Below are 16,098 nucleotides of genomic sequence, written 5' to 3' on the forward strand. Positions count from 1 at the left end.
CAAGCACTGTGGATTAGACTGTGATGCCTTCTGATTCATAATGAGATGCTTGCTTGTGGAAATAGGACATGAGAGATCTCAGGGCAGCTAAACAAACAGGAATATCTGACCCCCCACTTTAACTTGTGCTCCAGTCTGATGAGCTCATTAAGGGAAAATATGTTAACACTTGATTCATGTTGGCTGAAGACTAAAGTGTGGTGCATGCTGTCATCTCAACAGGAAATCAAGAGGCATCCAGGTCTGACATGACCCATCACTGCTAAGCAGCAAATTCCTGTAGTTAGCGTTTATTCTGAAAAACTGCTTGATGTACATTAAAGGGAACCTTTTGAACCCCAGGCTCATTATTCTCATCTCTTCAGCCCCTAATTTTTCAGATCCATGAGCAGACCGCTGTTGTATTTCTTGTCTCCTTTTCCCGCCAGCCACCTAACGAATATGGATTTCATTTGCATGCACTTGCTTTTCCAAGGGAAAGGGGCAAAATCAACATGCCCATCCTTGCTTCTAGATAAATGAATTCTTAACCTGTAGCCTAAGCCTCTATATAACTAAATAAAAACTCCTGCTGCTACTGCTAATGATGGTGATGAAAAAGCTTCTATGCAACTTTTCCCCTAAGTGCCCAACAAGCTTTGCGTATATTATCTTAGCAATACTTACAACAACAATCCTGTAAAGTAGACTAGTATTATTTCCCTACTACAGGAAGTAATACTGTTTAAGGTCAGCTTGGAAATTCATGAACAAAAATACTTGCCTCACAGTCTTGGCTAACTTCTCCTTGCTGTCGCTGTCCATTCATATGCAAGTAGGCAGCCCTGTTTAGGGACGTTTTTAATGTTTGATGTTGTTGTGTTTTATTATTGTTATTGGTGTCCTGTGTTATTGGTCTCCTGGAGAAACCCAGCCACATGGGTGGGGTAATAATAATAATAATAATAATTGTCAGATGGTCGTCATGGCTACTCTTGAGTAACTCCGCCTGAGTCCAGTTTGTCTTCAAAGAAGTTTATTGTGCTATCTATTTACAGTGTAGAGCAGGCATGTCAAACCTGCGGCCCTCCAGATGTTTTGGCCTACAACTCCCATGATCCCTAGCTAGCAGGACCAGTGGTTGGGGAAGATGGGAATTGTAGTCCAAAACATCTGGAGGGCCGCAGGTTTGACATGCCTGGTGTAGAGCATAGCTGCCAAGTTTTCCCTTTTCTCGCGAGGAAGCCTATTCAGCATAAGGGAATTTCCCTTAAAAAAGGGAGAACTTGGCAGCTATGGTGTAGAGACAGCTTAAAACATGACCTCTCATCCCGAATCAGAATCCGGCAATGGCATATGTCTGTTCCTATGGCAGCAAAGTAGTCTGGGCACCCCAAAACACTGCCCCCTTGACCTGTGTTGAGGTGCTCTCCTCATTTCTGGTGCCGGAAGGAGCGATGCCCTTTCAGTTTCCTCCTTCAGCAGTCGGTTGCAAAGCTTTCCCATTGTTCCTCACTCTGATTTCTCTCCCCCTCCGAGTCTCTTCCTCCCCCTCTGGCTGCTTCAGAACCACTGGTGCTCTCTGTACTTGACGAGGTGGATGTTAGGATGATGGGGGGCTGGCTCCCTGTAGGGAGTTCCCCCTTACAATAATAATAATTGGCAGTGACAGGAGTAAGGAGAAGGAGGAACAGCTTCTGCTTGCTTTGTCCTCTCCTGGTGGCTGCCCATGCAGATTGAGATGGACGTTATAACAGTGAGCAGATGACTCTGATGGTTAACAACTTGTCTGAGGGCTCTCCGAAACCTGGAGCCAGTAGCATCTTACATTTACCATGAAGCTAAAGCTGAAACACATATCTGAGATTTACCAAATCTGCTGCTCACATTTTGAACGAGAAATTTCATGTTCAAATTTCAAAGTCATATTTTGAAAGTGACATTTTTGGCTCACCATGTAAAAATCCTGTGCAGTACAGCACAACCCTATGCATGTCTAATCTACCTGGAAGCTAGGCGTTAATGGGCGTTATTACTCCTAGAGTAAAGGGTTGTGTTCTTAGGTGCTGGGGAATGAACCTGGGAGGTTTGTGTGCAAAGCAGATGCTGAGCTATGGCCCTTCCCCTTCAACGTGAGGCTTTTTGTGTCCTCCCACTCTATACATTTCTGAAGAACTTTATTTCATTCACAGGTTAAAAAAAGGGAGACAGTTAACATTAGTACAGAGCCATTCCCATGACTTCTTCTCAAGAACAAGCACAAATCATTACCTCCTACACAGCAGCCTCCCAGGTTCCAGATGGCCTCAAGCCGTGAATTATTTTTATGGTGGTTGGCACTCCTGTTTAAAATACCTTTATGGGATGAAGAGATGAGGAGATGGAGAACACCGGTGCTTATTATGTCCTATACATGCGACCTCTGAGAAATGTTAATGTTAATTATGCTCTGATCTGTGGGGCAAGTTAGCATAAAAATGTACCCCAAGTAAAATCCTCCATCCCTACTCAGGTGTTATTGCACCACTCTAACACTATGCCTGCTTGTTATTGTATTTGTTGTCTCTGTTGTAATCTGGCCCTGTTCACAAAAATATTGTTGCATGCCACCCCAATCTTCAAGCAGGGCAAGATTCCAGGGGTTTCATGTGCTTTCCCCAGGATCTTGTTTCCTTAGAATGAGGAACAGTGGAGACTGTGGTGTTTTTTTTAGGATATATGGTTTATTTACACATATATAGTACCTGAGCCTACAATGCAGGGGCTCACAGCATTAACAGCCCAAGAGGGTCTTGCTTCTCCCATGGCCACAGCCTTGGCTGCCACCCGAAATCAGGCATGACTCAGTCTCCCAGCTGCCCAGCCTGATTTCAGCTTGCGTGGCAAGGACCCGGACCCCAAGCTTCCCCGGAATAAAACACACGAAAACAGTATGTTGGGTTAATGGGATAAATAAGGCCACAACTTTATTGGTTACAGATGTGAGCGGTATTGGTTTAGGCAATTGGGTGAAGCAAGACTATAACCTGACTCCTGCATGTCCGCAGGAAGTCTCTTTGAAGGGTTAACCACCAGAAGGGGGGAGCCCTCTGAAGTACATCAAATGAGCCCCCACCCATTAGGGATGTGTCTTGGCCCTAGCCCATGCCCAGGCTTCAGATGGGAACCACACACACCCAGATCCCTTTAACAGGATACCCTTACTGTGGAGGGGCAGGTGGAGGTAACAACCTCCCCTCCCATAAAAAGCTTACCCAATGCCTAACCTCACAAAGTTATGACTATTGCTAGTAGGTAGGCAAAAACCACATGGCTAGAGCCAATTATGCCAAGTGGAAAAAAATTCTCCCTGGCTCCAACAACCAGGAGACCGACATAAGTCACAGCAAGGTCATAGTCAAACCACGAAAAGGAGGGTGGGTGGGCTGGGAGATCTGATGACTGGAAGCAGAAAAGGCAGCATCCCCAGCCACACCAACAATTAAGCAGATGAAGCCACGGCCCTATGCATGCCCTATTGGTTAGGCTGAAGGAGATGTGGCTGGGGACCCTGCTGACGTGGGCGGCTTACCTCCGCCTACTCCAGGGTCGCTATGGAGACCCGGTTCCCGCCGGCAAAGCAGCCGTCCCTAATGGGGAGCTGACTTCTAGCTCTCACACATTGACTCTGGCCTTTGTCTTTCTAACTAACAGACAGTTGAGGGAGAGAGGCCCATCCATTTACCTTTTGGCACAGAGCCACTTGATTTATCACCTTAACGACCCATACTTAGGGGGGCATTACCAATAAACTTGTCTGGCTGTTCCAGCAACTGAATCCCTGTTGGATCCAGGAATTGGTAGGGACTCGGGCGTACAGCCTACCCCTTCCAATATGGTTCATTCCTGAATGGGAATGACTTTCACAGATACACTGGTCCTTTGTCCATGCCCAAGGAAGTTGAGGAAGAAGCAAGGGCAGGTCTATAACCTCCAACAGAGCTCCACTATAGACAAACACCATCATCGTGGTCAAGAAATTGCTAGGACCATTTTGGTCACTGACATTCGTTTTGCTTGGCGTGCTTACAAGTCTGATCCCAGAGAAAAACACACTCGACTTTTTAATTCCCTCCCCATTCTAATATTTCCGTTACCTCAGAAGCAAGAGGCAATGCTTCATTAGCAATCCTCGATTTCAAATCCTCCCAGCATGGGAGGAACAATGTCACTCAATAATAATCCATTTGATTCTTGGCTCAGGTTGAAATGAATGAATATTAATTCAGGGAAGTTTTCCTTGGGTGCATCTGGGAGTTGCAGGCATCTTTGAATGTGACCTTATCAGTTAAGAACCTCCTGGGCCCATTCTCTCCAGTCACGGATTCAAACGGCACCGAGCATGACCATGAATGAAAATTATGAAGAAGCAACGCTTTTGTGGTTTCTATCTATCAATCAGCCAAACAAGTTGGTCTTCAAAGCATTCCAACTCACTTTACTTATGAGGCAGTTTCTGCAGCTCAGCTAGGCTTGATGGAATGACGCTATATATGCACAGGCCCTCATAGAGCCCAGGGGTGGTGCCTTGGCCACTTCTGTCTTTTGTCAATGGTGGTGGGTTTGTTTGTATGTACGAGCTGTTGTGGACTGTGAAGTAAATAAAGTATTTTTTTTGAAGGAAATGCTCTGTGTGTGGGGTTGGGGAAAGCAAAAATGGGGGGTGGGTGTGAGAAGTGTCGATTGTGGGGAGGGAGGGAAATACCCCTATTTTTATCTGAGGAATATTGGAGGGTATGATTCAGATGTGGGGTTGTGTTAGTTTTCCTGATTATGATGCTAGGAGTTCTGTCCTGATTTCTAATGCTCCTTTTACATGGCAGTACCTGTTCCATTATTGAACAGTGACTTCTTAAAATCAATATACCGGTATGACATGCTAAATTTTAAATGGCAGGAAATAAATGCATGGTATTATACAAAATTCTGTCCGGGCAAAACTCTCGTGATTTGCTTCAGTTAATGCAGTTGCAAAAGGATTTGGTTTTCTCGGAAACAATTAACAAGGAAATGAGTGCTAAACTTCCACTAGGTTCCACTAGATTTCTAGAAGTGGCTTTTTGTCATATGAAAGATCACATTAAATGTGAAGGAAATGTTGTGACGATAGAATAAAGTACCATTTTAATGCCGTCTCATATTTCAAGCCTGGAAGGATAAACACCCACCATCTATTGTGCAGAGGCCTGAGGTCCTTGTTGCCCTTGCTACATTTGAACACATTTATTACACTTTCATGTGGATATTTGGATGGCTTATATTGATTTATACATGAATATTATGATGGATGTAATGATGGTTATTGTATTCTTAATGTGAGAGGCTGGTCTTTTTTTTCTTTTTTCTTTCTCTGTTTTTCTTCATTCCTAATAATAATTAAAAGAGCTGATTTTAAAAAAACTCACATTCTCATAGTTCTCCCTTGTTGTCTGTATCTTGGATCCAGACCAGGGGCATATAGCCTCTGAACATGAATGTTCCATGTAGCTATTGATAAGATTTGCCCTTGGCGCATTCTTTCTATCCTTTTCTTGAAACCATGAAATCTCGCCAAACCACCTGGCAGTGATTTCCATACTTTAATTCTCCTTGTGAAGAAGAATTTTTGATTGTCCGTCCTGAATCTACTATCATTCGAATTCATCAGATGATGAGAAGACGGGAATGCTCTGTATCTCCCTATCTCCACACTGCTCAAGCAAATGGAGAGCTTTTCTTTTTCCTTTTTTAAAAATAATAATGATTGGAGTGTGTGTGTGTGTGTTAAAAAATGTATTCTTAGAAGAGGGAAGTAAAAATTCTGGTAGGCTACAATGCACATAAGAACATAAGAGTGTCTTGCTTGATCAGACCAAAGGACTATCTATATAGTGGGCAGCTAAATGTTTCTGGGAAGCCCAGAAGAAACTAGTCTTCAGAGTCCTCTTGCCTTTGATCATAGGAGCCAACTCCTAAGGGCTGAGGTCCCTTCACCCACCCAATGAAAATTTTGAGGTCCCCTCCCCGCAGGGGTGGAGGAAGGGGGGCATGGTGGGGGCAGACCGCCCCGGGTGTCTTCGCTGAGGGGGGTGACATTTGGTGTGCCGCCTGCCCGTGACTCCCAAGCCTACCTTGAGCCGTCGGGGGGAGCTGCACCGCTTTGCCGGTGTCATTCCACCCTCCTCCCTTCGTTTTGACAGCTGGGGGAGGCTTGGGAGTCGTGGGTGGGCAGCGCACCGAATGTCCATCATAGGCGGCTCGCTCCACCCCTGGCTGCAGGGTGCATGTGCCACTCCATGCACTCGAGCGGCTATCCCGTGCCTAGGAGGGCACCCTCTGTGCCCCTCGCCCCTGGGGAGTGGGCCCGCCCTGAGCTCTGCCGCTGCCTCCCCCCAAAAAAGTTAATGGGCATTGCCATTCAAATGGTGTTCATGCATGCGTCTTCTGATCGATTATGCTGAGAAGGGGCTTACCTGGGCTCCCCCAATATTTTATTCAGGTTGGCACCCCTGCCTTTGATCCTGCAGGTTCGATAGCCACCATGACTAATAGCCATGATTCTCAAGGAATCATCTGTTTCCTATTTTGAAGCCACTTAATTTTCCATCTCCACATCTTGGGGCTGAAAATTCCATAGTTTGGTTATGAAATGTCTTTCCTTCTGTCTGTCTCGAATCTCCCACCGGTCATCTTTATTTGATGACCCTGGGTGTCTAGGATTATGAGGCAGGGAGTTCTTTCTAGTCAGTTTCTGTCCACCACGCATAATTTTACACACCTCAGTCATGTCTTTTCTTTTTTTAAAAAAATATATATTTATTAAAAAATTTCAATTTAAGATTACAAATCATCACATCATCACATCACATCATACCATAATACTATATAGAAAAAATAAAACATAAAAAATAAAGACAAAAATAGAACAGAAAAGCTGAAAAAAATTCCAGAAAAAAAGGGGAAAAAAGAAAAGAGGGAAAAAAAATACAATCTCATTTTAATAACTTTGTCATAACTTCGAATTCCCCGCTCCCCCCTTCCCGGGTCTAATTATATCCCATCTTAGCAATTTTCCTGATTATACGATTCCAAAACTAACAATATAAATCTTAAAAAATACATAGATAAAATCCTTTAATCCAAATTAATACACAATTTATTCCCTCTAATTAATCCCTTTAGCCTATTGATTTTCTAACACCTTACTTCTAAACTAATTTAATTTCCGAATCCCCCCTCCTTCTCCTGGTTGACATTCCACTGGGTATCCTGACCAGTTCCTTTATACATTCCAATTTCAGACCATTTAATCCATCCCATAATTACAATGCCTTATTAATCAACCCACTCCATCTCTCGACCACAGCAGCCCACCCCCTCTCTCCAACAACCCTTCTGCCAACCCCACTCCAATTCTTCCTTTTCCTTGTCCCCCCATTTAGCATGTCCTTCGCCTGGTTCTTGCCTCCCTTCTCTCACTAAGGAGGTTCGAATCCAGGCCACCTCTTTGTTGAATGTCACAGCTTGGTCATTTCCCCCAAGAACCTGTTTTCCCTCTCTCACTGGGAAAAACGATTCCTGGGCTTCCTCACACATTGGAGCTTCTTTGTTGTTACGTATGTCCTGTGCAGCCTCTCTCACCGCTTGCACTTCGATCGAAATCTGTAGCTCCTCTTGGTCTTCCTCCTTTACAACATTGATGTTTATAGCATCTATATCCTCAACCTGTGTCTGTGGGGAGAAGTTGGTGCTGAGTTTCAATCCATAATTTTGTAAGTCTTTTGTATTCTTTTACTCCTGTCAACACTTCTTGAACTTTTTCCCATACACTTTGCATCCCTTCCTCACACATCTCGTGGTGTTGTTTTGACTGTCTGTATCCTTTGTCTTCTCAAGTTACAATATGGCATATAGGCTGTTGTGCCAGAGACGAGTCCTAATGTTGGCTGGTCGGAGCCTCCAGTTTCCCATCACCGGTTACCGGAGAGCTCATTAATATAAAGTTCCATTTTTTTTGCGGAGATCTACACAAATAAAGTAAATCGCCTTCCCTTGGCTCCGCTGCCACAGGGAAGGGGTCCAATTTGATTTTCAGAGAAATTCAAAGTCCCATTTCAGCATAATGGCTGCAGGCTCAGTAATTGCATCTTGGTATCTCGGTGGGGGGGGGAACGACCTCCGTTTTCTTTTGGATTCCCCTCCCAGGTCCAAATTCTTTTTCCAAATTGATTAAACAGATTTACTTACAAGTCCAAATCGATTTTTGGAGGCATCTGGTGCTCAATTGAGACCGGCACGGAGCTTTGCGCTTCAGAGTGAGCGAATTGTCCCAAGGCTCCGTCTCACTCCGTCTCCTCTCGTCGCCCCCCAAAAGGGGGTTACCTGCAGTGAACGAGACTCTAAGGAGCTCTGCTGGGTATCCACGTTCCTGAAAAGCCCAATCCAGGAGTTCTCCGGGGGGCTGCTTCGCCCAAGCGGCTCTCCCCCCCCTCTGAAACGCAGGGAACCTCGGAGCCCGAGGTTTCTCTTGCCGATTTCTGATGGCGCCAGACCGGAAGTCCCAGTCATGTCCCATCTTACTTGAATTTCCCCCACTAAACTAGAAAGCCCCAAATTTTGTAGCCTGTATACATTATAAGCAGCATTCTTTGCAAAGCCAATTCTGGATTCTTCAGGAGGTGAAAGGCTAATGGCAAGAAGAGTGAGTGATGACAAATCTGCATATAAAAAGTAGTGAGAGAAAGGTACCTTTAGTTTCTGATCATTACTTTTTTCTGTAGAGCTGTAAAACTCAGCTTGCCTTTATTGCAACACACACACAGAGTCATTGATAGTTCTTATTGGTTTCATGGGCTAAGCACCAGGGCCATCTTATCTTTGCACTCATTTCCTTAAGATAGTTATTTTCTTAGACTTTGTTTTTTTGTTTTGCCAGCGACCAGAAACATAAACACAAATTTAATTGATTATTTTAATTATTCCCCAAGTACTTAGTGAGGACTGGAAACCATTCCATTAAGTTCCATTTTAATTAAGGCAGTGATTTACATGTTAATGACCAGGTAGAGTTCTGTAGACTTTTGGAATTGCTCTATTTTGCATTATTTCAGAGATAGGATACATTTTCAGCGTCAACCAAATACCAGACATTAACATGTGAGCGTGGGTGTAGGTATGTCTTCTTTTTAAGTTGTAGCAAAACAAAAAGACCATTAAATTTTCTGCCTTTGGAAATTCTACAACTCTATGAGAGAGGCCTTTCGCAAGTGATCATTTTATTTCCCGGAGAATGCAGTTCACGTCTATGGAATGTTTTCTGTACCACACATTGATATTTCTTGGGCTTAGTTTCTGACAAGAATGTGATCTTTTCAGATCAGTTCAGTGATCTGTCTAACCCAGTATTCTGTTTCCAGCAAAAAAATGATAAAGATTGAACGCTCCACAGCAGAGGCAGTCAACTGTAGGTATGTTGTTCAGAATGTGATTTCCTAGAGCAGCTTTACATGACCCCCAGTGGCCCAAGGCATATTGAATGCATTCATGTGAAGCTCTCCATCTTTTTACCAGATTGTTATATTGTGCATATTCCAAAATGGGACTATCAAACGCAGATATCGCCAGTTTAGTCCCCAGGGGCACCAGAGCACCAAGTTAGTGGTTCAGATTTCTTATTTTTTTTAATTTTAAACTGGCAGGCATCTTCTTCATCCATGAAGAGGCAGTTCAAATTTGTATGTGGGGTGCTCAAGTGGGTGTGATATGTGTTTGCATAATGCACCCTCATTAAGACAGCAACAGTTGTGTTGTGTGTGCAAAATCAATATTGTGCGCTCTCCACACAAATCAGGAACAGCACAACATAGGTAACTGCCCAAGGCAAGCATGTATGAAGTTGTCCGGGATGTGGTGTAATGGCTGATTGTATTGTGTTATGCCAAGCAAACCATGGCTGCCATTTTGTCTCAGCATTTTCTCAAAATATGAAATATGCCCACCGGGTCGAAAAGTTTGGTAAACCCCTTATCTGAAATAATCCAGAACCTGGTTGCTTCAAATATGGGAAGGGAGAACTATTCCAGACAGCTCTCACTTGCTGTTTTTGTGCGTGAGTACACCCACCTGAACTTTTAAGAATATTAAGCACTGCCAGTATGATAGATTCGACATTCTTGCTCGACAGTATGCATCAGTTCTAAAGGTGTATTTCTCATCTCTAAATATTAGATATGATCACACATCTTCCCGCATTTTGATGCATTTTCAAATAGCAGTTGGCTGGGTTTTCTTCAAAGGAGAAAATATTCTTTTATATTTGCTTGATTTGGGGGCTTACATTTTATGTTAGATTAGATTATTTATAGGTTTCTAGCATGAGCCAACATGATACATTGCCAAGCCCTTATAAATAATGCAAGCAAGTACTACATGGAATGATAAAAGCGAGTGATTTATTTCATGAAACCTTTACACAAACCTCATAAAAATCACACTGTAGAACTGACAAACTCCGTGGGTATTGGCCACAGTGATACACAGCTCCGGTGTGGCACCAGACAGGCGATAGCATCAACAGTGCAACTAGAAATAAATTTACACGTAGACAAGGAAAGCTAGCCAATTTGCTCCACTCCCTGCTTGGCGTAATGAGAAAGTGCACAGTGGACATGCTGAAATTTTCAAGGTAGAGCTGAGAAGCCTGTGAGAGATACAGTTTGTATTTTTTGTTTTGGGAAGTCTTAAGGCTCTCTTTCTGCAAGGCGTCCTTTAAACCAGGTGAATTACAATACTGATGTTCCAGAAAACTTGGCAAAACATTGTTTGGGGTTCTGTGATGCTAGACTTTGGTGGGGAAACTAGTTGCATGTTAGCTGAGCAAGTATGGTGTAGTTTAGTGTCAGATTAGACAGTTGTTGTTGTTGTTTAGTCGTTTCTGACTCTTCGTGATCCCATGGACCAGAGCACGCCAGGCATTCCTGTCTTCCACTGCCTCCTTCATGGATCACTGCCTTGTCGTGGCAAAGGGGCTTGAATAACTCAGAGAAGTTGCGTGTCGAGGTCACCGGATTCCCCCCCAATAAATTCACACACACATTAATTAAGTTTAAGGTTTTTGGCATTATTTTGGCCACAACTTTATTAAAATACAATCAAATGTGAGTGGTTGCTTAGGCATTGGTTAACCCATATGTCCCCCGCCCTGGGACAGATTCTGCACTGACTTCCTCCCATTCGAGCCCCAGGATTCCTTTAACGGAATACCTCTATAAGCAGCAGCAATTTAGCGTAACTTTCCAGCCTTTCCATACTCCTCTTTCCATACTCCTCTTTCCAGCCAATCTCTTACCAGCCAATTTTAACCAATGCCTAACCGCCAATCTTACAAGTTGTGACGATTTGCTATGCAGTAGGCAAAAAGATATGCAGTAGGCAAAAACCAAATGGCAACAGCCAATCAGCCAAATGGCAAAATTCCTACCGGGCCCCTGCCCTGAAGCAGGCAACCCCATGACAGGCACAGCAATGTCAATACGCAAAGCATCCTTAAAAAAGGAGGTGGGTGGGTGGGCGGGCAATCCGAAGCGCCTGGCAAAAGTGAAACCAATATAGTCACGCAGAGGGTTTTTATAGGCTAGGGGCCGACCCTTACTCCAATCTGCAACAAGCTTTTCTACCCAGCAACAGCACCAAAATGCCCAGTCATGTCAGTGGCCATTTTGCCTAATCTGCCTAGCAACAGCAGGGTCATCCTGATTCCTCTCCCGCAACGCGTGCTTTCCATAATTGGAGAACCCGTTCTATGAGCTACGCTGTGCAGGGCCACCCAAGATGGACAGGTCATAGTGGAGAGTTTTGACTAAACATGATCCACCTGGAGCAGGAACCGGCAAGCCACTCCAGTATCCCTGCCAAGAAAACTTCATGGACAAAACCAACAGATTAGACAGACTTGGGTTCAAATCCCCACTTAGCCAAGAACCTCACCAGGTTACCCCTATGCCTGGTGGAGCCTGGTCTACATTCACACCATACCTTTAAAGCACTGTGGTACCACTTTAAAATGACAATCTTGGGAGCTGTGGTTGTTAAGGGTACTGAGAGTTGTCAGCAGACCCCCTATTTCCTAGGGTTCCTTGTGGGGAGGGATTGATTGTTAAACCACTCTGAAAATTGTAGCTCTGTGAGGCAAATAGGGGGTCTCCTAACAACTCCTACCAGATTTAACAAACTACACTTCCTGTAATTCTTTGGGGGAAGCCATGACTGTTTAAAGTGGTTTGATAGCACTTTAAATGTATGGTGTCAATGTGTACTTAACTGGTTCCATCTGGTGTTGGCTCTGGCACCTCCTAGTGTTGGGCTCCTTGGCTTCTGCCCTACCAGTCTTAAGGGGCATCAGCCACCGCTGGCTAAATCCTCAACTTCCTAAGGCCAACCTGGATTAAATGAGCTGATCCAGATCTTCTGTGGATAACATTAGTTGGACAATATCAACTCCCATATTGTCTAAAAAAATTAACAGCCACTCTCTCAATCCTTTCAGGGATAGGATTCTTTTTCAGCACTGAGCCCAAGCATTTCCAACAATTAAATTGGACTGTAGAGAACATCCCATCCAATCTTATGGTGGTTTCATTATAAGCGAAATGAGATCTTATATTGTGATTTCTTTTAAGAGTTCTTTAAAGATATATAGATTTAATAATGCAATTTACACATGTCTACCCAAAAGTAAGTCCCATTGATTTGAGTTAGGTTTACACCTAGGTAAGTATAGTATTCAGAGAATAGAATACCAAATTCCATTTCTGCTATAGGCAAAAATTGCATTTATTTTCTACTAGCAAACTTCCCCTCTCGCACCATATCCTTAAATTTAGAAATATTATTGAAGTGTGAAAAGTTCCCCCCTCCCTGCTCAGCTGACTATATGGATTGAATTGATAATTTGTTCCAAAAGAAGCAAAAGGTGACAACCTTGGGTTTAATTTCTTCCTGTTAATTATTGTTAGCTACTGAAACAAATGTAAATATCATTGAAATTTAAAAAATAGGTATTACTGGCATGGCAATGAAAATCTCATGGTACAATTGGATATTGTGCTTTATCAATACTCTCTCTCTTTTTGTCCTATTGTAGATAAACAGCATTATATGAAACAGAATAATGAAAGTAACCATGCAAAGGTTTAAGCGGCTGAACCTCCCATGGAAGGTGGGGTCTGATCTACACATCATTAAACATCCAGCACTTTCAAGACCCAGTAAATTAATAAACATTTTCCACATGATGCGAGTGTGAGACTTGAGAATGCTGGAGCAAAGGTTTTACAGAAGCTGTTTATGCGCTCTAGATATTTCAACAGTGTTTACCACTGGATTAATTCATTGACTTAAGCAATCTTATGCGCTCCTCACCTCCTTGGAGAATTCCAGGGGCACCACTATCATGTTTGGATGACGGAACATAGGGGACATTTTAATGATGATGGTGGTATCATTTGACTTATAAAAACGACTGAAAGCAACTTATGAGCACAATAGAAATACTAAAACTAATTAAAGTAATCACATTCAAGACAAATCTAAAAACACACACAAACACAAACTTCTATACAAATAAAATACAGGTCCCCTATATCCTGCCCCACCCAAAGAGGCCACAAATACCCCAAACCCTTCAAATTAAGGACCACAAGCCCTGGTAAAAAGGAAAGGTTTTGCCTGGCACCCAAAACTAAACCAATGGCTGAAAACAGCAATTCTCGCGTTGCCACCCTCCCATGGAAAGGGGCACAAAGAGAGCAATCTCATGTGACAATCACAGGGTCTGGGTCAGTTCACATGTTTTTGTAATATTTTCTTCCTTTAGAACAATACAAGCAGAGTGCCAGTGGAGTCAAACAGCATGCACTCCTACCAGGCAGGAGGACAGCAACTCCACATCAGTCTACTCATAGCTCCTGCTGTTGTCAAGTCTGAAAAAAAACCCACACACACACATGCAGATGTGGTCAGAGTGCATAGACAACATGATCCCATGCAATGTGCACACTAGCTTGGGATGTTTTGTAATGACTTTCCTAAGGCTTGGAAAGGCACTTCCTGGTATGGCAAGCCAGGAAAGCCAAAACGCTACAGGGGAACAGGGTGAAATCTAAGTCCCTCTCCCACCATCATGGTCAAAGTCCAGATACTCCCCACAGCAGCTACTTCTTAAACAAAAATAACCACACAACTACCATATGTTTTATTTGGCTCTCAGACTCTACTCTTACGGATGAAATGCCCATTCAGGAAACATCCACCAGCATTAAGAAATATTAACATGCTTTTATCAGTTCCTAGGCTCTAATCAGGCACCACTATAGGCAAAACTAAACCCAATTACTGGCAACCCCCCCAAGACCATTAATAAAGGATACATTTCCAGGCGGTTGCTAACCTAATACAAACTGTCCATTTCAAAGTCACATTTTGCTAGAAGACAGGAGTTTGAAAAGTTCCCAGAAATTCATATTCTCTGGGGAAATCAGTCTGTCTGGGAAGCAAAGTACCATTTCCTTCTCTGTATTATTTTTCAAGAGCTTACTATATTAGCTGGGATTTGTGTGGGATTGGTTTTAATTATCTCTAGAGGTAATGATTAGGCAAAGGTTAATGACTTGCCTTATGCAGGAAAAATAGTAATTTAGTTCTAAATAAAAGTGTTGATTCCCCCCCCCCTTCTTCCTGTAGGAAAAGTGGTGTGGGCTCATATTTGCTTAGGGGACTCTTAGGGGAAATGCAAAATACTAGGCAAATGGGGCAAACCGTATCTCATTTGCTTTTACGGGTTAGGAAGTGCCGGGTTAAAAGGAACAACACTGTCAACTTTTCCAAAATTAAATGTAAGGCTAGATGGTTGTTTGTGCTGCAGTCAGTGGCATATGGTCATTGGACTAAGGGGACTAGGCTAGTTCCCTAAATGCTTCTCTGGTGCCTCCTTCCCAAAGCCTGGGCAGCTTCTGCCTGGCTTAGGGAGGGAGGTGCGAGGCTCTGATGGGTCCAAGATCTGTCCTGCCATCCTCCCAAAGCCAATCCGGCTTTTGGAAGGAGGCAGGAGGGCTCCAGCATTCTGCCAGAGCCCTGCCACCTCCTTCACAAAGCCTGGGAAGCTTATGTCCAGCTTAGGGAGGGAGGTACAATGCTCACATGTGCAACATCAGGATGTCACGATGTCACATACATGACATTGCCCTCCCCATCCCTCTCACACTCTGGCGCCTCTGGCCCTAACTGTCCCCCTATGAAAAATGTCACCACACACCACTGGTTGCAGTCCTTCAGCCAGTTGTGGCTAACTTGTCCCACTGATTTAAAAAAGATGTAAGCATAACTAATTTTACCTGGTTTGGGACCACAATGTAGCTGCGATGCCTGGGAAGGTCCCAAGATTCATTCTGACACATTTCCTTATTGAGAATCAACCCCCCCCAAAAAATGCAAAAATGGTTTCCGGTGGAGGAGTGGGGACGGGAAGCAAGGAGCTGAAACTTCTACAAATACATCATGATTCTCCAACAGCTCTTCAGGTTTTCTTCTGTTTTCCATTCCGCAATCTCCTTCCACTTGCATAGAAATATCGGCTTTTTGGCCATTGCAAACTGGTGGCCCTGTTGATGTTGGTCCAGAATATGAAAAAGGCTTGTGTGAACTAATGGTCAAGCTCCAGCGGTTGTATGGTGGTGGAGATATGACCAAATTTCCAGAATTCAAATTTCAGGAGCCCAAATTTGAAGAGGAGCAGAAGTGATGTGATAGCAAGTACACAAGCAGCAGCAATGTGGCCGGAGATGCTGAATAGGTCCACGGTTGCAATTTAAATAAATAGTTCAGTGTTCAAATGTGAATATTTGAATTCTGTCAAAAAACTAAATTTAAAAAAATAAAACAAAATGCAAAAATGAACAGATAAGGAAATGTTGTGTCAGAAGCTCTGTTGCTGAAACAATTGCTGGAAGCCACAGGAGGTGAGAGTGTTCTTGTGCTTGGCTAGCCACTGTGAGAGCAGAATGCCATTGGCCTGATCCAGCAGGACCTTATGGTCTTATGCGATCT

General features: G+C 43.5%; 1 pseudogene; it reads left to right on the forward strand.

The window, feature by feature from the left end:
- Positions 1-15,514: 15,514 nt before the first annotated feature.
- LOC148687706 (ATP synthase peripheral stalk subunit F6, mitochondrial pseudogene) lies at positions 15,515-15,870 on the forward strand (annotated as a pseudogene).
- Positions 15,871-16,098: the final 228 nt, after the last annotated feature.

This window comes from Zootoca vivipara, chromosome 1 (genome assembly GCF_965207765.1).
Source record: "Zootoca vivipara chromosome 1, rZooViv2.hap1.1, whole genome shotgun sequence".
NCBI classification, from domain to species: domain Eukaryota; kingdom Metazoa; phylum Chordata; class Lepidosauria; order Squamata; family Lacertidae; genus Zootoca; species Zootoca vivipara.